This window comes from Chiloscyllium punctatum, chromosome 6 (assembly GCF_047496795.1).
Source record: "Chiloscyllium punctatum isolate Juve2018m chromosome 6, sChiPun1.3, whole genome shotgun sequence".
NCBI lineage: Eukaryota > Metazoa > Chordata > Chondrichthyes > Orectolobiformes > Hemiscylliidae > Chiloscyllium > Chiloscyllium punctatum.
This window is the reverse complement of record NC_092744.1, coordinates 106,112,157-106,136,187: the sequence shown is the minus strand read 5'-3', so window position 1 is coordinate 106,136,187 and position 24,031 is coordinate 106,112,157.

Below are 24,031 nucleotides of genomic sequence, written 5' to 3'. Positions count from 1 at the left end.
CAGAAAAGTAAGACTTTGCTGGTTGAGTGTCACACTCCAATGAAATCAGGGCATTACAATAAGATTACGTTCATTTTCATTCAGTTACTTCCTAAGGACTGATCATGTGATTGCAGTGCCCGTGATATCAACATTTTATCTGTGCAAAAGCATCACATTTCATCGGCTCATGGCTGCACCACTCCCCAGTTCTATTTCTTTCTCCGCTCATTCACCATGCTCATCAGATATATGAGGCACACAAGATGCAAGAACACAGAGATGTCTATGACCCTTGGAACCTGACTCCCCACCCGTGCCTTGCGCTGACTGCATCCCCTCCCCCAAATGCACCTCCTGTCGTACCTTCACCCTCCCTCCTACCCTTCCACACTCTGATGTTGAATGTTCTGTACTTAACAACGGTCTCAGCGTTATCCCGCTGTGCCCCGACTTTAAGGAATTTCGGGTACGGCATGACGTTGAACTCTTCTCCTACCATCTTCTCCTCGGTGCCCATTTCTTTGGGCAAAGATTCTGTTCCCTGTTGCACAGACTCTTCGCCTTGCTCCAATACTCTTCCTCCACCTGGACCTATCACTCTGCTGTTTGCTTGAACTCAATCTGTTCATTGAGAATGTTCGATGTGATATTGATTGTCTTAATTTATCTGCATCCCCTCACCCAATCAACAGATCACCCTCTGAACAGACTGTACACCGTGTGCTTTGATCCAACCCTGACTTTGTTATTCAGCCTGTGCTGGTAAGGGTGATGCTGCTGTAGTCTGGTGGACTGACCTCTACATTGCAGAGACTGAGGACCAGCTCTCAGTTGTCTCCTCATATCACCTGCTGGTCCCGACCATGACCCGACCATGGCACATCAGGCCATTGTATCAACTATGATAATTTACCACATTTCATCAGGTTATTCACACCCTACTTGCCCCCACCTAACGGTCCCCAAGCTGATGGTCCTCTGATAGCAGAGCTCACTTCTATCTCCTCCTGAAAATCCACAAATCGAACTGTCCTGGCTACCCATTGCTTCAGCCTACTCCTGCCACACAGAGGGGGTGCATGGATACACAGTGGGCTCCAGTCATACCTGTTTCTTCAAGGGGTACGTAGACAATTCCCTGTTCCACTTCTGTTCCAGACCCATCCACAACTCTTTCTCCAATGCATAGATTATACTATCGATTCTGCTTCTCTCTCTTGTCCTGAATTTGAAAAAAAAACATCGATTTCACTTCCAATTTACATCCCTCCCTCACTTTCACCTCATCTTTATCTGATTCATCTGATCCCTTCCTCGGCACCTCTGTTTCCATTTCTGGGTATCGACATGCCACTAATATCCAGTATTAACCAACCGACTCTCATAGCTACCTGGAGTATACAACCTCACAACCTGTTTCTTGCTAATACTCCATTCCATTCCACCAATTTTTCTGTCTCCACCGCATTGCTTCTGATGATGTCAATTTCCAAAATTTCCACTTTCTTCCTCAACTGAGAATTTCCCAGCACTGTTCTCGAGAGGGCCCTCAACCAGGTCTGACCTACGTCTTACACTTCTATTCTCACCATCTCTCTACCCTCCTGCAACAGCGAGAGAAATCCTCTTGTCCTGGCCTACCATCCCACCAGCATGAACTGGATCAACAGCTGCATTTCCCCCACCTCCTGCAAGATGCCATCACCAGATACATATTTTCCTCCTCAAAATTGTCCGCCTTCTGGAGGGACCAGGACACCCTGGTTCACTCTTTATTCACTCCCATTACCCCACCCTCACCCCCACCACAGGCCCACTTCACTTGCCCCTGCCGAAAGTGTAACATGTTCGCACTTCTGTCCTCCTTTCTCACTATCCAAGGGCCCAACCACACCGTAGCGATGAAGCAGCACCTTACCGACATTTCCCACCATTAGTCTACTCAATTCGCTTCTCACAATGTGGTCTCCTCTACATTGGGGAAACTAACGGTAGCCTGGGTGACCGATTCACTGAACATCCAAAGTGTATCTATACAAATGACCCTGAGCTTCCAGTTGCCTGCCAGTTTAATACCGCATCCTGTTCCCTGGCCAATATCTCTGTGTCAGGCTTGCTGCAGTGTTCCAGGAAACGTCTATGCAAACTGGAAGAACAATGCCTCATTTACCGTGTGAGGACCCTACAGCCCTTCAGATTCAAAATCAAGTTCAATTATTTTCGGCCCTGAACTCCCCAATGTCCTCTTCCCCGACCAATAGTACACCAGGCCTCGTTCTCACATCGCCTTCCATTACACAACCTCTACGATTAGCCACTAACAATCTCCATTAACAGCTGTTCAGCCCCTTCTGCATATCAACCAACATTTTTCTACCTACCATCAGTTCTGAGGAAGGGTCACTGAACCCGAAACGTTAACTGTGATTTCTTTTCACAGATGCTGCCAGACCTCCTGAGCTTTAGAAGCAACTTCTGTTTTTGTTTCAACATTTTCATGGCACGTTTTCACAATCCAATACGTTATCAATATTTAGAGCCTTGTCAAACATAGTAACTTTGTAATTTTTCATTTAATGTCCATAACAAATTAATCGAGATCCAAGTGAGACAGGGGCTTTACTGTTATCGTTCAGATCAGACAATTTGTCACAGTTCATAAAGAAAAGGACATCGAAAGAGCTGGAGCAAATCTCAACAAATCTGGCAGAATTTGAGCAGAGATGCATAGAATTAACATTTGACTTTTCAGAAATGTCACATCATAATCAATATGTTAACTCTGTTTCTATCTGCAGGTACTTCTTCATGTTTTTATTTCGTTTCTCCACCATTTTCAGTTTGTATCTCATGTTTGCATATCATTTTATCTCATGTTTCTTGACAGGTCCATATGCTGACCTTGGTTATATTTGAACACTATGGTCCCATTACAGTTGGCGTGTCTGTGACACGTGTACTAAGGCGGAAATCTGTTTCTTCTATAAGATTCAAAGAGAAAAAAAAATGTTTCTTAATATCCTGTAAATCTCAGAAAACCACTTTGTTTTAAAACACTTTTCATTGCAACTGAACTTCATGACATAATAAGAATCGATTTTTGTTGATGGAACAGTCTGTGTCCTTTATTGAACAAGCTTGTCTCCTCCCCCCCCACCCCCCCATAGGCTTTCAATATATATCACAGAATTATTACAGCAAAGGTTGCGGAAACTCAACCCATTGTCTCTTCCAGCTTAGAATGAGCTGCATCACATACTGTTATTCTGTATACTGGGAACTTAAAGCATTCTATTCGTGTGACATGGTAATTGCTCTGCCCAGGACCATAAGAAACTACAGACGGTTGTGTGCACAGCACAGACCATCACGGAAGGCAACCTTCCATCCATTTATACTTCTTATTGTCACCGAAAGGCTGATAACATAAAAAAAATCTCTCCCAAACTGGTAATGATCTCCGACAACTTCTTCCAACAGGATGAAGATAGAGAGGATTGAAAACATGGACCAGCATACTCACGAACACTTTCTTCCCTACCGTAATTAGACTGACGAATTGACATCTCTAACTTCAAATAATACTAGTCTTGCCAATAGCGATCTTGTTTTGCGCATCTCCTGTGCAGCTGCAACCTTATTTTCTTCACTGTGTTCAAGTACCTCATGAGCTGTGTTTTTTTTGTCTTCTATCATGTTCCTGCACTACTCACAAAACAAAGCTTTCCATTGTACATTTGACTAAAACAAATCAAATCAAATCAAATAAAACACGTGGACTACAGTGGCTCACGGTCTTCTCGAGAGCAGCTAGAAAAGTGAAGTAATGCTGACCCAGCCAGTGATACCCATATCCCATTAACGATTGTAAGAAGATGACCACCGTTTAGGGCAGAGAGACAGGGAGATAAAATCGCTTTAAAAATTGTCTTAGCCACATACAGGTTTCCCTTTATTGAACAAGCTTGTCTCCCCCCCATAGGCTTTCAATACATATCACAGAATTATTACAGCAAAGGTTGCGGAAACTCAACCCATTGTCCCTTCCAGCTTAGAATGAGCTGTATCTCTTACTGTTATTCTGTATACTGGCAACTGATAGCATTCTATTCGTGTGACATGGTAACTGCTCTGCAATTTTAAGTACAGTGTTCCTTTCATAAGCCGATATGGTGTAAAGTGAAGAAGCATTCATTTGTAAGGGAAATATTTCGGCAATCTTCGTAAAAGTGAAAATCCTCTTTGGATTTCTTTTGATTAGCGAAAACAGGTCCTAATCTCGGTCATTTGGAAAGGGAAGCAGGGGAAAGCGAACTTTTGAAAAGCAGGGGATACCTGTATTTACATGGACATGTCATCAGCGAACTTGCAGCTGGAGTTGTTTGGAATTTGGCAACACAGCCATGTGTGAACAGGGAGTACAGGAGGGAGCTGAGGACACAGCCATGTGTGTACAGGGCGTACGTTAGGGGGCTGAGGACACAGCCGCGTGTGGACAGGGAGTACAGTAGGGGGCTGAGGGACACAGCCGTGTGTGTACAGGGAGTACAGTAGGGGGCTGAGGACACAGCCATGTGTGGACAGGGAGTACAGTAGAGGGCTGAGGGACACAGCCGTGTGTGTACAAGGAGTACAGTAGGGGGCGGAGGAATAGCCGTGTGTGTGCAGGGAGTACAGTAGGGGGCTGAGGACACAGCCGTGTGTGTACAGGGAGTACAGTAGGGGGCTGAGGACACAACCGTGTGTGTACAGGGAGTACAGTAGGGGGCTGAGGACACGGCCATGTGGGGACAGAGAGTACAGTAGGGGGCTGAGGACACAGCCGTGTGTGTACAGGGAGTACAGTAGGGGGCTGAGGATGCATCCTTGGGGTGTCCAGTGTTGAGTGTGATTGTGGTCGAGGTGCAGATACCTCTCTTCAAAGATTGTGATCTGTGGGTCTGAAACCGGTGGATCAACTTGCAGAAGGTGGAGCCGTGACTAAGGTCATGGAATTTTGAGATCAGTCTGGAGGGGATAATGATGTTGAAGGTGGAGCTCTCGTCAGTGAGCAGGAGTCTGGTGTAAGTGTCCTTGTTGTATAGATGTCCCAGGGATGAGTACAGGGATCGGGGTATGGCATCCGTTCTGGACCTGTTACATCAGTAGGCAAATTATAAGCGATCAGGTCAGGCTGGGAGACTGTAGCTGATGTGGGCCATAACCAGCCTTTCAAATCACTCCACGTTTATTGAGGTCAGAGCCGCTGGGCGGTAGTCATTAAGGCACGTTACATGTGCTTTCTCACTTACGAGGATGATGGTAGTCTTCTCGAAGCGGGTCGGGATTTCCGCTTGTAAGAGGGAGAAGCTGTAGTTGTATATGAATACCTCTACCAGGTGGTCCTCATAGGCTCTGAGCACACAGCCGGGAACATCGTCCAGGTCTGTCGCTTCCCTTGCCTTGACTCTCAGGAGGACTGATCATGTCTGCAGTGGTGACAGCGGGCGCAGATATATCGGTGGCTGTCGGGACAGGTTTCAGCCTGGCAGTCACACAGTCATTCATCATAGACATTCCTTCCCTCACCTCCCTCCATCGTCATCAACACACAGTTTGTCCAGACAGACTGCCATCAATAGACTGGGATTGTGCACAATAATGAAGTAAACTCACCACAAATCAGGGCAGGGTGTGCTTCTACTGAGAGTCAGTGGAGCAGGGAGTGAAGACTGTGCATGAGTAGTGTCACTCAAACCATTGCTTCAACATGAATGGAGTCAAGCACCTTGAGTGTTGTGCCTTGTAGATGGCGGACAGTCCTTAGGGAGCCAGGAAATGCATTATATATGGACAAATTGGACAAAGGAGCTGAGGGCAGTTTTGATAAGTTTGAAGATGATGCAGTGATGGTTTGCTGGGAAGATAATATTGAGGAAGTGGGGAGGCTGCATAAAGACTTGGACAGTTTTGGACTGTGGGAAAACATGTGGCTGATGGAACACAATATGGAATTGTGTGAGATTATGCACTTTGATAGGCGGAATAGATGCAGACACTATGTTCTAATAGGATCCATTAAATCTAAACTACAAAAGGATTTTGAAGCACTCGTCCTCCCTTATGGTTAATGTGCAGGTTCAGTTGGCAGTTACTAAAGCAAATGCAATGTTCGCGTTCATTTCAAGAGAACAAAAAAAACAAGAGAGGAGACATACTGTTGAGAATGTCATGGGAATTGGTCAGACGGCATTTGGCATATTGTGAACTGCTGAGGGATGACGGCTTGTCATATGAGCGGCAGTGTGTGTACTCGATGGAACTTTGAAGAATGGCTGGGGGGGGGACATCTGATTGAAACGGATCAATTACTGCAAAGATTGATACAGTCAGTGTGTAGAACATATTTCCACTAGACAGAGAGACAATGCTAAAACAGCACAGTGCAGAATTGTAAGTCTCTGATCAGCTCTTGTGTTTATAAGTTGATTTGACTTCACGTTCTGGTCAGTGGTAACCCCTGTGATATGGACAGTGGGAGGATTCAGTGTAGCCAGGAGTCCATTAATCTGTTGAATGTTAGCTACTATCTGTGAATCTTAGCTACTATCTGTGAAACCTGGCGGGAGTACATTGTCTCCATTATGATTGTCATTTGTAACCTGGTCATTTTGAAGGATTGAGCCTGTTACACCAGTATTGTTGATTTTAAGTAAAAAGGTGTAATTTATCACAGCAGTCAGCAATAATATGTTATCGAATATGGAACACCTTTCCAATAACAGAAAAAGTCTAAAATATTCACTGTTAGAAACACTGTTTTCCTGTTCGTGTTCAAATCAGATAATTTGTCCCATCGAGATGCTCAACTAGGAAATATTTATTTTAAAAAATATTTTTTGGATGTGGGCAACACTGGATGGGCCCAGCATTTCTTGCCCGTCCCGAGTTGCCCTTGAGAAGGTGGTGGTGAGCTACCTTCTCGAACTGGTGCAATCTACGTGCTGTGCGTTGACCCACTCGTGATTAAGAAGGGAATTCTCGTGATTTGAACCAGCAACAGGGAAGGAACTGCGATATAGTTCCAAATCAGGATGTTGACTGGTTTGGAGGTGAATTTGGAGTAGGTGGTGTTCCCAAAAGTCTACTGCCCTTGTCAGTCTCCATGGAAGTGTTCGTGAAATTGGAAGGAGCTCTCTGAGGATTTTTGTGGAATTTTTGCATTGTGTCTAGTAGATAGTACGCACTGCTGTTCCTGAGCGACCGTGGTGAAGGGAGTGAATGCTTGTGGATGTGGTGCAAATCAAATGGGCTGCGTTGTCCTGGATGGTGTCAAGCTTCTTTAGTGTTGTTGGGGCTGCACTCAGTCAGGCAAGTGAGGATTCTTGACTTGTGCCTTGTAAATGTTGGACAGGCTTTGGGAAGTCAGAAGGTGAGTTAATCGTGCAATATTCCTAGCCTCTGATCTGCTCTTATCTGTGGTGAGTCCAGTTGAGTTTATAGTCAATAATACGCCCCAGGATATTGAGAGTGGGGAAACTTAGTTACGATAATGCTGCTGAATAACAAGTCGTTATGTTGTTTCTTATTCGTGATATTCATTGTTTGGATTTGTGTGGCACGAATGTTACTTGCAACTTGTCATCTCAAGCCTGGATAATCCCCACTCGCGACTTTATGATGGAAGGAAGGTCATTGTTGAAACTGCTGAAGATGTTTGGACCTAGAACATTATCTTAAGGGACTACTGCAGAGATGTTCTGGAGCTGAGATGACTGACCGCCAACAACAATGACCATCTTCCTATCTGTCAGGTATGACTCCAATAATGCAGTGTTGGCCTGCAATACCGTTTTTGAATGGGGTCCTAGATGCCACATTTGGCAGAATGCAGCCTTGATGTCAAGGGCTGGAATTCAGTTCCTTTTTCTATGTTTGAACCAAGGCTGTGATGAGGTCAGGAGCTGAGTGACCCTGGTGGAACACAAAATGGGCGTCCCTGAGCAGGTGCTGCTTTATGACACTGTTGATGACACCTTCCATCACTTTACTAATGATGGAGAGTAGACTGATGAGGCGGTATTTGGATTGGTTGACTTTGTCCTGCATTTTATGTACAGAACATACTTGAGCAGTTTTCCCCATTGTATGTTTGTAACCGTACTGGAACAGCTTGTCGAGGGAAGCAGGAAGTTCTTGAGTACAAGTCTTCAGGAATATTGTCGGCATGTTATCAGGGTTATAGCCTTTGCAGTATCCAGTACCTTTAACCGTATCTTGATATCAGTGAATCGAATTTGCTGAAGACTGCTATCTGTAATGATGGGGACCACGGGAGGAGGCCGAAATGAATCATCCACTCAAAACTTCTGACTGAAGATTGCTGCGAAAGCTTCAGCCTTAACTTTTGCACTGATGTTCAGGGATCTTCCATCATTGAGGATGGGGATATTTGTGGAGACTCCTCCTCCAGTGAGTTGTTCGATCATCCACCACTGTCCATGATCAGATTAGTAGGACTGCAGTGCTTCAATCTGATGCATTCATTGTGGGATAACTCAGTTCTGTCTGTCCCTTGCTGTTTAAGTTATTTGGCACACAAGTATTTTTGTTTGGAAGCTTCAGCAGATTAACATTTTATTTTTGTATATTCGTGGTTCTGCTCGTGACATGCCCTCCTGCACTCTCCATTGAACCAGAGTTGATCCTCTGTCTTGATGGTAATGGTTGAGTGGGGGGATATGATGGGTCGTGACATTACAGTTTGTGCTGGAGTACAGTGCTGCTGCTATTAATGATCCACAGTTTCTTATGGATGCTCGTCTTGAGTTGCTAGATCTCTTTGAAATCAGTGCCATTTAGCATGGTGATAGTGCCACACAACACAATAGAATTTATTCTGAACCTGACCATGAGACTTTTACCGATACTGTCATGGACAGATACATCTGCAGTTGGTAGATTGGTAAGGATGAGGTCATGTATGATTATTTTCCCCACCTGTTCTTTCCCTCACCACCTGCTGCAGACCCAATCTAGTAGCTATGTCCTTTAGGGCCCGACCAGCGTGATCAATAGTACTGCTGCCAATCCATTCTTGGTGGTCGACTTTGAAATCTCCCGGCCAGAATACACTTTGTGCTCTTGCCACAGTCAGTGCTTTCTCCAAGTGTTGTTTAACATAGAGGAGCACTGATTCAGATGAGGAACGACATTACGTGGTAATCAGGAAGAGAATTCTTTGTCCATGTTTAATATGAAACCATGGGACTTCATTAGGTCTGGAGTCAATTCTGGAGACCCCCAGAGCAACTACCTACTGACTATATCTCACTGAGCTGCCCCCTCTGCTGGATCGGTCCTGCCTTTGGGGCAGGACATATCCAGGCATGGTGATCGTGGTGGCTGGGTTATTTTTGTAAGGTATGATTCCGTGAGTATGACTATGTCAGACTGTTGCTTGAATAGCCTGTAAGGCAGTTGTCCCAGTTTTGGCACTACCCCTTAGATGATAGTAAGGAAGGTTTTGGAGGTTCTACAGTGATGTTTCTAATGTTGACTTTTCCAGTGCACAGTTTGGAGCCAGGCGGTCCAGCCGGTTTCATTTCTTTGAAACTTTGTAACCATTGGTACAAGTGAATGACTCACTGGACCATTTCAGGGGGCGATTGGGAGTCAATGGTGTTGCTTTGGTTCTGGATTTGCATGTCAGCCAGACCAGGTGAGGATAGAAGATTCCTTCATTGAAGGATATTAACGATCCAGATAGATGTTTCTAAAAATCGGCAATGGTTTTATTTTCATAGGTAGATTCATAATTCCAGGGATATTTTAAAATTATTGAATGGAATCTCCACCATCTGTAGTGGCGGGATTCGAACCTGGGTCCAAAGATCAGGAGCTGATTGTCTGGATTGATAATCTATCGGTAACACCATGAGGCCTACTTGGAACCACCTGTTGTACTCAACTGCTATTTCTTGTGTTGCCCTGTTTTTCATTCATTGATTATGTTATTCTGGAATTTCATCCTTCATTAAATCCTGATTGAAATACACAGTCATGAGCGTCGTCTCGACTGCTTGAATTTCATTCAATCTGTTTGGTTTGAACAGACATTTCAAGGCAGCTGCACATCAGAAAAGAACAGGAAGTAAGAATGGCTGACTGTGCACTGTACCTGTCACCGGACCAGCATGTCTGGGTAAGTAAGTTAGTCTGATCTTCGAGTAGAATAAAAGATTGGCAGGACGTCAAGCGTCAAGGGTCTGCAATGTGCTGTACTGTTCTGTGTTTTATGTTATACCCAGCCTGTGGATTCTTATCAATTGTTGAATGCGTGAGGGAGTGATATGTGTAAGATCAGAAAGCTGGGGAGGGTCGTTAGCCCAAAAATTCCAGTTATGTTGTTCATTGTTCCATTCACCTGAATGCCAGTATGTGTGGTGTCCTACATCAGGCAGGCTCCGCCAAGTTCAGTTATTAACGTGATTCTTGACTTGTCATTTGCTGCTCTTTTCTTCAGATACAATCTGTTGGGTGACCCATGTATTAATCAGATGTTTGCTAAGTTGAGTGAGTTAGGAAAAAATAAGCCATCAACTATGATTATTCAACTGAACTATAATCTCTGAAAAAAATTAGGTTGATTCTATATTTATGGATCAAAAATATAAACGTCTGTCAATATTTTCTCACACAGAAATAGAGAATGTACATTTTATTTTGTATCGAACAAACAACATGGATGTAACTCTTTTGGCGATCAGAATTACACACACAATGTCAGGATTCAAAACAATGCATTGTCACTCCAACATTTTGAAAGCGGTTGGCTTCTGAATGATTACATGTGCAGGGTGAGCAAACGATTGAATAATCAAATAGAATTAGTGTTCTTATACATTTATACATAATCAATCAGTTTAATTTCTCACTGAAATGTACAAGCTTCAGCTATTTGTCAGCGAATTAGAAATGGCTATAATTCAACATGCACTGTGAATATTCAACTAAATAAATGATTTGTGTTATCAAACTTTAGTGAAACAATAATTTGAAAACGTTTAATTTTTAGAAAAAATGTTGTTTAATTTGAAATGCAGACAGTGAACAAAAACGATAAACATATTATCGTGTGAGTGAAAAATCAGACATTTTCAAAGAGACTTGTGCCAAAGCAATGACCGATTTGTTTTCGTAATTGGGTTTCAACATTTAAAATATTAATGTTCTGAGCAATAATTGGACTATATAATGAAGATGGTCTTGCAATAATTACATTTTGAATGCTTATGCTGCACTAAATAATCAGATATGAGCGAGCATTTACAATGGGAAATAATCGGATACTGACTTTTATTCACATCAGACACATGATAGAGTGTGTGCATCAGTTCCAGGAATGTCTCCAAAGCCCCTCCCATTTGCTAGCCTTATCTCTGCAGCCTGTTAAATTCATATTTCCAAATACTTATCCAGATCTCTTTTTGATCTTCATCCACAACTCTCCCAGGCAGTCCATTCCAAATCCTAACTACTCTCTCAATAAAGAAGTTTTTCCTTATCTCAAACCTGGTTCTTTTGTTAACAATCTTGGAATTAGAACTCCTTGAGGCTGTAATGCCAACTAACGGAAAGACAGTATTCCTGTTTTAATCTACAACTTTATTTCATACTTTTGAGCACTGCAATAAGTTCACATATTTGTCTGTTCTCCTCCAGGAAGAATAAGCCTTACAAGAACTGTAACAAGCACTACATTGGAAAAACAGGCAGAAAACTAGCCACCTGGATACATGAACAACAGCTATCCAGAAATAAAAGACATGACCCAGTATCACTAGTATCCTTACATACAGATGAGGAAGTACACCATTTCGACTGGGTCCATCTAGGACAAATCAGAGACACGAACGAGAATTCCTAGAAGCAGAGCATTTCAACCGGAACTCTATCAACATACACATCGTTTTTGATTCCATCGAACACTCTCTGAGAAAAAGAACCGGACATAAAATCACCAATACTGGAAATTATATCACTGACTCAAGGAAACCTAAACACTTAAATAACAAGTGGGACATAATACCAGCACTTCACCAGCGGCTCACTGATAATGTTCCCTAGTGCAGTGATGAACCATCTGAAAATGAACACTCCAGCTCAGCGAGCAAACTGACATCCAGAAGAAGCGCAATTTCTCTCATCCTCCCTTTAACTAAATCTTTCATTACAGTTTTCATTCCGATTATTTTAAGGTTATTTGTATTCTTCTGCAAAGTAATTTGGTGTCTGTCTGTCTGTCTGACTGTCTGTCTTCTGAATGTGTGTGTGTTTTTTTTGGGAGGGGTGGGTGCGAGAGAGAGAGAGGGCGAGAGAGACAGATGGAGAGGGAGGCAGAGACAGAGAGAGAAAACAATCCTCTATAATCTCTGGATTACTCCCCGTGCCATGTAGAAAAGAGGGATGGATGAGGAAGGCAGTATAGCTTAACACGTTGTTAAAAAGCTCGTTCAAGGGTTGGTGTTTCAGATTGTTGGATCATTGCCATCTCTTCCAAGACAGGCGAGGAACTGTACAAAGAATACAGGTTGTATATTAACTGGACGAGCACCAGCATCCTTGTGGAGAGGTTTGTTAGTGCAAGTCAGATGGATTTGAATAAACCAGGAGAGTGAGAACCAAAGCAGCAGATCAGGAACTGAGTAGAACGTCGAGGTGAATAGAACATCAGGCACGGCCAGTCTAATGACCATGCCGAGAGAAGGAATTAAAACAGTGAGTTGGGTGTTGATAAAATTATAGAGATTAGGCGCAAGTTTTTCAGGGATTAATAAATAAGGATGGAGAATGTAGGGGATGTGAGGGAGTGAGGTGCGTGAGAGCAGAGAGACAGTGCACAAGAAAATGATAAAGTGGAAAGAGGGTGGGGTGGGGAGTTCTGTGAGAAACAACTCGCAGAAAAAAAACACAGGAAAAATTGCTGTTTGTCAAAGTGAATACCTGGGAAATAATTTATTATGCTTCAGCGAAATAACATCCTTATTGCTAGAGGTGTTTATTATAATGGAGGAAAAGCTGAGTTCAAATTATGGCTGTAACTATAATAATGGCGGCAAACAGCTAGAATAATGTCAGTGCTGTCGTTGGCCAATGCTTGCACAGACCATGTGAATTACCCTAGATGTTCCCAGAGATGGCTGTGCTGACTTTGGTTGAGTAAGTGCTGAAGCTGCACGAGATGCTGCTACTTTGAAATACAGAACCTTACTGAGTATCATCAAAGGAACAAAGCAGCAAATGCCATTGCTTATTGTTTCAGAATATACCAGAGTGTTCATAGCTGCCACTACAAAGAATCATGCAATGAAAAACATGCTCATCACGCCTGTGCCAGCAAGTGCACATCCAAAGGCTTTTTAAACGTTTGTGAGGTTACCTGCCTCAACCACCTTCCGAGACAACGCATTCCAGATTCAGGTTACCCTCTCAGTTCGAAACACATTCCACAAATTCTCTCTCAAACCCCTCCCTTTCTCTTTAAAAGTGAGTCCCTTTGTTTTTGATCCTTTGACTAAGGAAAACAGCTGTTGTCTGTTCATCCTCTCTATACCCCTTATGCTCTTGTACATCTGTACCAGATTCCCTCCTGAACCTTCCCTGCTGCAAAGAAAAAAACAAGCAAATTTAGCCCTCCTCTTTGATACTCACATTTGAGTACTTACTTGTCTTGTTATTTCTTCCCAATTTATCGGTGTTAAATTCCATCAGGCCATTGATCTGGCTATCTGAATAATTTGTTTCTATCCTCCTGTAGCCTAACACTTCCCTCCTGACTGTGATCCACCCCCAGCCCATCTTTGTGTCATCCACAACATTGTTCATCATTTCACTGCTCCCCACCTCCACATTCTCACAATTGTCATTTCTGAATATCACAAACAAGCCGTGATTTCCTTCCTGTTCTCCAGATGTTATTCAGAGGATTATTTGACAATTTCAATTTCTTGCTTTCCCTATTTTGGTGAATTTATGACTGATGTAATTAACACATTTTATGAGGGAGCCACAAATAGCATTTTCAACACAGAGTTGAATTCACTTTTTACACTCTGCCCCTCTGCATGTTTTATTTATAAACCTTGTAAATAAATTAGGAAAAAATGGGTTTGGCATCTTGCGCTGGAACATTAGCATTTTGTGTGGCACTGTTCTTTGTAACATTCCCTGCAATAGCCAGATATGACTAAATGTTTCATCTGCAGGATGGACGTGGACTCATGCATTGTTTGTTTAATTCAACGGGTGTGATGGCGATAAATATTCTATTAAATTCTATGTTATGGGCAAACTGCAGAAGGTCAAGTCATATTCTCATATCCACCTTGAATTGGAAGCAAATACATACTGGAAAATAATCAAATATATTGAAACACCACAGTAGGGGAGAAAAAAAAACATGCCGTCTGCACTTGATGGAGATTTAGAAATATATATTACATGTACAACCTGATCAAAGACCAAGCGATAGAAGAGAGAGTACAAGAAATCCTTTCTTAATTTTGAATGAATTCCACATCCCGATTTTCTTGAATACTGATGGCTTCTCATCCAAGCTCACCATCCAGTCTTTTCTGCATTTAAACCAACATTTTCCGTATTCCCATCAGTTCTGAGGAAGGGGCACTGGACCTGAAACGTTAACTCTGATTTCTCTGCACAGATGCTCCCAGACCTACTGAGCACTTGCAGCAACTTCTGTTTTGTTTCAACATTTTCATCACAAGTTCTCACAATACAATACGTCATCGATATTTAGAGCCCTTTCAAACATAGGAACTTTGTAATTTATCATTTAATTTCCATAACAAATTACTCAAGATTCAACTGTGATAACAACTTTGTTGTTATTATTCAGATCAGACACTTTGTCACAGTTCCGAAAGAAGAAAGAAATCAAAAGAGCTGCAGCGAAACTCGGTAGATCTGGCAACATCTGAGCAGAGATTCAAAAAATTGACCTTTGATTCTAATATGACTTTTCAGAACAGTGTCACATCATATGACATATGTTAATTCTGTTGCTCTCTGCATATACTTCCTCATCTTTTTCGTTTCTCCAGCAATTTCATGCTTCCATTATCTCTATATTTCATGTTTCTTGACAGGTCTACACGTTGAACTTGGTAATATTTGGACAATGTGGTCATTTCTCGTTCTATTACGGTTGGTATTCCTGTGACACCTGAATTACAACCGAAATCTGCTTCTTCTTTAAGATAGAAAGTAAAAACAATTCTGAACATCCTATAAATCTCAGGAGATCTATTTTTTTAAAATATATTTTACTTGCAGCTGAACTTCATGAAATAATAGGGATAGATTATTGATGATGGAACACTCTGTGTCCTTCATTGAACAAGCTTGTCTCCCCGCTCTACAAATGCTTTCAACGCATAACATAGAATTATTACAACAAAGGTGGTGAAAGCTTAGCCCATTGTCTCTTCCAGTTTGGAATGAGCGATATATCTACTATTATTCTCCTGTATTGTCCCCATTGCCCTGCACATTTTTTATTAGTATCTGTTTTTAATTTTAAGCATCCTGCAAGATATGAACAATATGATCAACCTCAAACAAAAACAGATGTTGGAGAGAAAGCTCAGCAGGACTGGCAGTATCTGTGAAGAGAAATCAATGTTAATGCTTCAGGTGCGGTGACCCTACACAATCTGTATTCCCAATGATTAAATGGTGTGTATATAAAATATCAAATATCCTTGTTGTGAACTATATTTAATTCTATCTGACGTTAAGAGTGTTGATGACATGTGGAATATCATTGTACACCCCATGCAGTCTCCACAGCCACTGCCCCCATTCCGCCCTATCTCCCAGCCAAACGTTACTCACTAATTGAAATGCCTTAATGAATAAGTTCACTTTTGGTTTGGGACTGAGGAGAAAAAAACGTAAAAATTACTGGTTTATAGCAAATAAAACTGCATTAAAATGTTTGTCCATTTGTATAAATTAATTACTCAAGCATATTATGAATGGAAGGTCCAACGTTTCTTTATTAGAGCAGGGAGAGGAACATTCAGAGAAGTCAACACTTCCTGTCTATATGCAGAGCAAATGTACCCAGTGACAGTGTGTTGGCTGGCGTTTCTTCCCGTGGAGGAGAGATCAACACAGTAACGACATCCTGATTGTGTTTCTTTTTTTGTGGAGCGGTGAAAATTCGGGGTAAGATGGTTACAGCATTGCAAACGTACAACAGAGCAGAGTCATCTAGCCTGCGAAAAGAAAACATCCTCACAACTGACTTCACTAGAGCAATTAGTGATGGGAGATGTGACCAATAGCCAGCGATGTAAGCATCCAGTCCATTGGATAGAGCTCTTAAAGATAGTGGAGTCAAGGGGTATGGAGATAAGGCTGGAACAGGATACTAATTAGGAATGATCAGCCATGATCATATTGAATGGCGGTGCAGGCTCGAAGGGCAGAATGGCCTACTCCTGCATCTATTGTCTATTGTCTATTGTCTATTGTCTATTGTCCAGTCCAGTTATATTGTGAACTGAATGTGCTGTATTGAAAGCTAGATTGTTTGCTCAGTGACTGTGATTGATGTCAGTCTCCATGCATTGTAACTGTGTCACTGGAGGGTTCACTGAGTGAGGGGCTTCACTCAGTGCGCTATCCCAGTGTAGGAGCAGATGTATCAGCTCCAACAATAACAAAGATCAGCAGCTGCAGAGACGTGGAGAGGACAGATCTGAATCTGAGAATAATGGACTGGATAATTAAACTTTGGGACATTTCAAAATGTTTCTCTGTTGGGAATTTCTACCATATCGCATATTTGCGGTACTGATTATTATTTTGGGCGGGGTGGAGGGTGTGTTACTAACCTATTCTCGCTATTGTTGGTGTTTTCTACCTCTGTCCATTCATTAGTCACATTAATAATTTTGAACTTCATTGCAATTTCTGTTATCTATATTTGTCAAAGAAAGAAACTATTATCTTCAATTCAAATTGCAGTCTTCATTCATCTGAAATGCAGATCACTCCCTTACAAACATCTGAGAACAGAACTGTGGGCAACCTCAAGATCCCTTTTGGCCCTGAATTGATTTATGTCTCGTGTTCTCTCTGTCACGAACCCTGTCCACTACCAGCTCATAATATCCCCAGTCTCCATCTCTGCGTCAGTTCTGTGTCTGAACAAACCATTGTCTGCTCGTTAGTAAAATTCAGACTTTATGTTTCAAGCTCTTTTTAAGCCACTTCTCCTGTTACAAGAATTTCAATCACAAAATTGTTCTTGTCTCGGACGTTACTTCATGATTAGGGCAATGTATCAGAGTAGGAATGTCGCTGGATGTAATTCTGGAGCAAAGCTTATTAAACGAAAGACATTGTTTCAAGCGATTTGTTTCAAGTCCTACTACAGCTGATGGCAGAACTTCAATAGAAATGATAAGAATTGGAATAAAAGTGAATGTCACGAAAAACAGCAATAAACCCCAGATTTTGTCTGAAAATCTTGCTGTTTCACTGATGACTTTAAAGAAGTCTAATGTTACTACCCAGTCTGGTTTAAGTGTGACTTCAGACCCATATCAATGTGCTTGCTTTTATATTGGCTTGTGGAATGACCTCACAATCAGGACAATTTTTGATGATTAACAAATGCTGCCCTTAGCAGAGATGCCGACTTCCCATGGATTAACAAATTAGAAGCTTAAACCAAATAAAAGAAGATGCTGGAGATCGGAAATTGCATAAGAAATGCAAAGCAAAGAACAGAAAGTGATGGGAGCTTTCCTGACCTGAAAGCAGTTGGATAATAGTGTGAATAATGCTGGGAACAGGGAAGTCTGCTGTGAAAGGGAGGAGGAGTGAGCTAAATCGATAGAGAAAGAGAGAGATAGAAGAAAAAGAGCAAACAACAGGAATGATGATCAGCTGGGATGGAAATAAAATGTGAGATCCACCTCATTTATTTTTAACTTTTCCCATCTTCCTGAATATCTTGCCCGTGCCGGTACATGTATACCCCGCTTTTCAAAAATTCGCTTTTTGCCACTTCCCTTTCCAAAAAAACTCCATTACGTCCTGTTTTCGCTAACCAAAAGAAATCCGAAGAGGATTTTCACTTCTACCAAGGAAGATGATTTATTTTCCCACATAAACTAATGCTATTTCACTTTACGCCATATCAGTTTATGAAACGTTTTGTAGGAACACTCTACTTTCAGATACTCAGGGAAACTATATATATCTCAGATCATGTTTAAAGTGATTTGATCCCAACTGTCTGTCTTCCCTGAGTGTCGTCATCTCTTATATTTATTAATGGGATATCGGTATCGCTGGCTGGGCCAGCATTAATTCACTTATTTGATTGCACTTGAGAAGACTTTGAGCCTCAATGGCACTTAGATAGAGTGAGGCACACAAGATGACAGTTGCACAGGAGGTGCACAAAGCAAGAGCGACTTTCGCAAGATTAATATTATTTGAAAAGTTCGAGATTTCAATTCGCCAGTGTAATTAGGGTGGGGAAGGTGTTCCTGACCATACTGGTCCATGTTTTCAAGCTTCTATATCTCCTCCCTTTTGGAAGCGGTTTCAGGAGACCACTACCAGTTTTGGAGAGATATTTGAAGTTGCTAGCCTTTCGCTGACAATGAGAAGTATAACTGGATGGAAGGTTGACTTCCATGATAGTCTGGGCTGTGCACACACCCGTCTGTAGTTTCTTATGGTCCTGGGAAGAGCAGTTACCGTCACACTATTACGCACATGAATAGAATGCTTTCAGTTGCCAGTATGCAGAGCACTGAGAGAAGGCAGTTCCAAAATATTTAGATGTAACAATTGGTTGTTAAATGGAGATCCTTTTTTGACAACAATTGAAATTTAACAAATAAATTTAAATTATCTTTAAGATACCAAAACACAAATGAGTTTATTTTATTGCCAACATCCAACCAAAGAGCCATCACATGCTTCAAAAGAATAGAGACGCCATCACCATCACAACGAGGGAGAACTAGACAGACACGTATAAGGAGAGAGAGAACACAGCGAGGGAAACAGAATGGCATTCAGTAAAACAGAGAAAGGAAACAAAACAAGAAATAAACAGTCACATGGACAGGGAGAAGGGGCCATAGTAAGTTCAGAGAAAGAAACAAAAGACAGAGAAAAGGAAAAGACAGGGAAACAGATAGTGTGAGAGAAATAGTGAGAGAGAAAGCACACAGGGAGCTGAGCATAGGGTCACAGTGAGCTGAGGATGGGAATGGGAGGTGCTGGGGGTGAGGACCAGAGAGAGCTCGGAGTGAGCTTGGGGGAGGAAGATGAGCATTTACTATGACCTGTAACAAGGTGTACAGGCAGATCATAGTAAGCAAGGATGTGCAGAACGATGGCTATAAGACATGTCTCAGAGGCACACAGGTTACGCTGCACAGCGCATGCGCTAGGCGAGATCAACATGAACAAGATCAGTATTAACTGAGATTAGAGAGTACATTCATCAGTCTAATAAAAGTCAGGAAGAAACATTTAATGAACCATCTGCTCTGTGTTTTCAAGCTTCCATATCTTTTAGCCTGATGGAAGAGGTTGTGGGAGAACATTACTGGGGTGTGATGGGTCTTTGATAATATTAGAACAAAACATTCCAGCACAGAAACAGGCCATTCGGTGGTCCTAGCCTGCGCCGATCCAAATCCTCTATCTAAACCTGTCACCTATTTTCTAAGGATCTGTATCCATTTGCTCTCTTCCCATTCATGTATCTTTCCAGAAACATCTCAAATGGAACCACAGGTCATAGTTCACTATTTTGCGAAACTCCCTTCCCCTACTATTCTCTGCCTCCTGTTGCCCAGCCAGTTCTTTATCCACGTAGCTAGCGCACCATGTGACTACACTTTCTCCATAACCCGACCTTGGTGAAACATACCAAAAGCCTTCCTGAAGTCCATGTACATGACACCTAAAATCTCTCCCTCATCAGAGCTGAAAATGTGTTGCTGGAAAAGCGGATCAGGTCAGGCAGCATCCAAGGAACAGGAGAATCGACGTTTCGGGCATCAGCCCTTCTTCAAGAAGGGCTTCTTCAGGGCTTATGCCCGAAACGTCGATTCTCCTGCTCCTTGGATGCTGCCTGACCTGCTGCGCTTTTCCAGCAACACATTTTCAGCTCTGATCTCCAGCATCTGTAGTCCTCACTTTCTCTCCCTCATCAATCAACTTTGTCACTTCCTCAAAGAATTCTATTGAGTTGGTAAGACATGACCTTCCCTGCACAAAAACCTGTTGCCTATCACTGATAAGACTATTTTCATCCAAATGAGAGTAGATCATATCCCTCAGTATCTTCTCTAGGAGGTTCCCTACCGCTGACATCAGTCTCACCAGTCTATAATTGACTGGATTATCCCTACTACCTTTCTTAAACAAGGGGATTAACAATTTTCCAGTCTTCCGGGACATCAGCCGTGTTCAAGGATATCTGTTAATGCCTCAGCTATTTCCTGTCTCGCTTTTCTCAGTAATCTGGGGTAGATGTTGGCAGCTTTTCTGCGGCAACGAGCCATGTAAATGGAATCGATGGTTGGGATGTTAGAGTCCGTGTTGGTCAGAGCTGTGCACCCAACCTTCTGTAGTTTCTCGCCGTCCTGAGTAGAGCAGTTGCCGTACCAGGCTGTTATCCACCGGGACAATACACTCTCAATGGGGCATCTGTAGAAGTAGCGCATGCTGATTTTCCTGTATCACCTGAGGAAGGAGAGGCATTGTTGAACCTTCCCGACCATTGGACCGATGTGAGAAGTTCAGGACAGGTTGTCAGTTATCATCACTCCGAGGGACTTGATGCTCTGCACTCCCACAAACGGTTGCTGTCGATGGGGTGTGTTCCCCTCCTTTCTTCTTAAAGTCAGTGATCAGTCCTTTACATTTACCGGATTAGAGAGAGAGGTCGTTATCAACATATCATGCCACCAAGTTCTCTATCGCCTTTCTAGATTCTGACACGTTGTTGTTTAATATCCGTACTGCTATAGTGATGTCATCAGCGAACTTGTAGCTGGCGTTGTTTGGAATTTGGAAACTCAGCCATGGCTGTGCAGGGAGTACGTAGGGGGCTGAGGGCACAGCCGTGGTTGTACAGGGAGGACTTTAGGGAGCTGAGGACACAGTCGTGGGTGTACATGGAGTGGAGTTGGGGGCTGAGGACACAACCGTAATTGTACAGGGAGGACATTAGGAGGCTGAGGAAACAGCCGTAGGTGTACAGAGAGTATAGTGGTTGGTTGATGGCACAGCCGTGGGTGTACAGGGAACACAGTAAGGGGCTGACGTCACAGCCGTTTGTGTACAGGGAGGACAGTAGTGGGCTGAGGGTACAGCCGTGGGTGTACAGGGAGTATTGTAGGGTGTTGAGAACACATCCTTCAGCAGCTTTAGTGTTGATTGTTATTGTGGAGGAGGTGATTTTACCTATCTTCACGATTGTGGGTCAGAAGCCTGAGGAGCCAGTTGCAGAGGATCGAACCGAGACCAAGGTCGTGGAATTTTGGGATTAGTCTGTAAGGGATCATGATTTTGAAGGTGGAGCTTTAGTCAATGAGCAGGAGTCTGGTGTAAGTGTCCTTGTTGTCCAGATGTTCTAGGGATGCGTGCAGGCTCGGGTATGGCATCTGTTGTGAACCCGTTACTTCAGTCGGCACATTATAGGGCAGCAGGTCAGGCTGGGAGACTGGAGTTAGTTTAGGCCATAACCAGCCTCTCAAAGCACTTCATCGTCTATAAGGACACGTTCCATGTGCTTTCTCACTTACGAGGATGATGATGGCCTTCTTGAATCAGGTTGGGAGTTCGGCTTCTGGAGGGAGAGGCTGAAGTTGTATGTGAATACCTCTGCTAGTTGGTACAAACAGGATCTGAGTGCTCAGTCAGGAACACTCTCCAGGCCCATGTTTCTTTGAGTTGACTCACTGAAAGACTGACCTTGCCTGCAGCGCTGACAACAGACACAGGTACATGTGGGGCTTTCGCGGCAGGTGTCAACCCTCAGTGCCAGTCATACAGTCATTTATGATCGACATCCCCTCCCCCCACCTCTCTCTGTTGTCTTCAACACACAATGACATTAGTTGGAATGAGCACCACACAGTCAGCATTGAGACAGATTGCCATTAATAGACTGGAATCGTGCGCCATCAAGTTCTGCATCAAAATAATGGGGGTAAATTCATAATAAAATGGTGAGCAGGGTGTCAGTGCCAGTGGTGCAAGGAGTGAAGACTTTGCATGTGTAATTCCAGTCAAGCCACTGCTTAAACCTGAATGGAGTCAAGCATCTTGATCATTGTGCCTTTTCAATTGTGGACAGTCCTTAGGTAGTCAGGAAGTGCCATTTACGTGAACCATCTGACCTGACGGAAGTTTTGCGAGCTTTGCAGATGATACAATGATGATTGGATGGGCAGGTGATATTGAGGAAGTGGGGAGGCTGCAGAAAGACTTGGACAGTATAGGACACTGGGAAAACACATGGCTGATGGAACACAATATGGGAACATATGAGATTATGCACTTCAGTAGGTGGAATACAGGCAGACACTATGTTCTAAAAGGCTTCATGAAATCTGAAACACAAAAGGAGTTGACTCCTCGTCCTCTCTTACGGTTAATGCGCAGATTCAATTGGCAGTTAGGAAATCAAATGCAATGTTAACATTCATTTCAAGAGAGTGAGAGTGATGAGAATGTAATGGACTATGGTCAGACGGCATTTGGATTATTGTGAGCTGTTCTGGGGAAGGATCTACGGGTGTTGGACATGATCTATCCTGAGAATGATGGCTTGTCATATGAGTGGCAGTTCAGGACTCTGTGTCTGTACTCAATGGAATTTAGAAGAATGGTGGGGGCGCATCTGATTGAAGCTGGCCGACTACTGCAAAGATTGATACAGTTAGAGTATAGAAGACATTTCCATTCGTCTTAGAGACTACGACAAAATGGCACAGTTTCAGAGTGAAGAGATAGCCTGAATAGCCTAAATCTATTGCTATATCTCATGCCCTTATGGTCATCCAGTCTATTATTCAGTGCAGAGTTGAAAGTCTCAGACCTGCTCTTGTAATCCTTGTATACGTACGTTGATTTGACTTCACCTTCTGGTCAATGGTAACCCCTGTAATATGGATGGTGGGAGAATTCAGTGCCAGTCAGTAGCGCAGTAATATGTTGAATATAAGCTGCTATTTGTGAGTCTCTATGATGATTGTCATTTTCAGTTTGGCATTTTTGATGGATCGATCCTGTTACGCTAATGTTGTTGAATTTAACAAAACAGGTGCAATTTATCACAGCGCTCAGCAACAATACGTCATGGAACACCGAACACCTTTCTAATAACAGAATGGTCTAAAATGTTCATCATCAGAAACACTGCTTTCCTATTCATTTTCAAATCAGACTACTTGTCCCATCAAGGCGCTCAACTTGGAACTTTTTACATTTTTTTTCGAATATGAGAATCGCTGGATGGGCCCACCATTTCTTGTCCGTCCCTAGTTGCCCCTTTGAGAAGGTGGTGCTGAGCTGCCTTCTTGGACTGCTGCAGTCCACCTGCTGTGCATTGACCCACAATGCTATGAGGGAGGGAGTTACAGGGTTTTGACCCAGCAACAGTGAAAGAATTGTGATATATTTCCAACTCAGAATGTTGACTGGTTTGGAGGGGAGTTTGTATGTGATAGTGTTCCCAAAAGCCTGCTGCTCTTGTCATTCTAGATGGAAGTGCTCATAGGATTGGAAGGTAATGTCTGAGGATCTTTGAAGAATTTCTGCAGTGCATCTTCTAGATAGTACACACTGCTGCTACTAAGCACTGGTCGTGGAGCCAGTGAATGCTTGTGGATGTGGTGCCAATCAAATGGGCTGCTTTGTCCTGGATGGTGTCAAGCTTCTTTCGTGTCTTTGTGGCTGCACTCATTCAGGCAAGTGGGAGAATTCCATCTCA